Here is a 1,607-nt window from a genome sequence, read left to right as displayed (position 1 = left end):
TGGCCTCCATGGGGCTTAGTTGCCTCATCTGTAAAATGGGGATAATAATGGTGGGCGCTCCGTGGAGTTCTCGAAAGGATCCAGTCTGATGACCTGTACTCTTTGGAAGAAGTCTCTGTGCCTGGCCACATGGAGTGGGGAATTCTGCTCCGTCTCCTGAGGATGGGTGGTCGACACAAGTTGTTTGGAATTCTTCTGCATGGGAGATCTGTCTCCTCACTCTGTTTATTGAGTCAATCATTTATTTATATCATGGGTATATTTTTGTAAAGCTTTTCTACTTTGGGTTATAATCCAATTCTTCCTGCCTCCCCTCCCCGCCCCCACCAATGTTCCATTTTTGGCCACTGGTAGCTCTTTCTGTTGGCCCGTGTCCCCTTCACGTAGCGTGTGTGTTTCAGCATTTCCTTAGTTTCCGGTTTCTGGAACTACATGGCGTTCCAGGCTCATTCAGTATTGTTCTTGCCCTAGTCCTGGAAGGTTCCAGCCTCCCCATGTCCTCGCCGACACTTGTCATCGCCTGTCTTTGATGACAGCCTTGTGGTTTTGATTTGCATTTCCCTAATTAGTGACGTTCAGCACCTTTTCATGTGCTCGTTGGCCATTTGTGTATTTTTTTAGAAGCGGTGTCTAATCAGACCCTATGCCCACCGTTAATTGAGTTGTTTGTCTTGATCACTACTTCCCGGCTCTCCCTGCAATTTGGGGCCTGAGGAGTTTGCCTCTCTCGCTTCACCCAGTCCCGACCTTAACCTGAAAGAAGAGAACGGGGCGCCACGCACCTTAGTTGGAGCACCTCCTTGATTCCCAGAGGTTTTGGTGACCGGGCGTGGGATGAGAACGGGGCGCTGACGAGGCTGAGGAGGCCTGGCTCGGGGTGGGTGGGCGTCTTGGTGTGAGGAGGGCAGAGGGATGGAGGGCACGTTGTCATCCGTGGAACACTGGAAGTGGGGACCGTCGGGGCACCTGTCCCTGCATAGCCGACAGAGGCAGAATCTGCTCTCGTCACTGGCACCTGTCCCTCCATGCCCACTCGAGGCCAGGAGTGCCTGCTTGGCCACCTCCGGCTGAGAGAGCTCCAGGGTGTTTGTTTCCAGTGTGTGCCAGTTGAGTCCTCGCTCTCCTAACCCCTAATGTAACTCAGTGTTAAGTAAACTGCTGAAACTCAAGGGCAAACAAAAACCATGAGGGTTGCCGTGAAAATAAACTTGAGTCCCATGAAAAAGTTTGACACAGGGGAGTTGTGTCAAATGTCTCCAAATTCAGTGAGTGAGATGACAGCTAAATCATCAAAATCTAGAATGGACTCTGCTTAGATGCTTCTTGAGCCTCTGAAGGTTCTGGTTCCACTTTGGGAGCCATTCCTGGAAGTCACTCATGCCACCTGAGGGGGCTGGGGGAGAGAGGAAGCACTGTCTGGTCTCCAGGCAGTAGCCTCAGTCTCCAGAAAGGCCTGGGTTCCACATCAACAGATTTGAGGGGGAGGCGGGGTGCCCGCTGACACGCGTTAAAGTACACCACTCAAGGCACGTGTGTACATTTGTTACTTATTCGTTACTCTAAGTCAATGAACTTTAGTAAATGACTATCCACGGTACCAATCGTGT

This window comes from Pteropus vampyrus, unplaced genomic scaffold, assembly GCF_000151845.1.
Source record: "Pteropus vampyrus isolate Shadow unplaced genomic scaffold, Pvam_2.0 Scaffold145, whole genome shotgun sequence".
Taxonomy (NCBI): domain Eukaryota; kingdom Metazoa; phylum Chordata; class Mammalia; order Chiroptera; family Pteropodidae; genus Pteropus; species Pteropus vampyrus.
Note: the sequence above shows the minus strand (reverse complement) of the source record.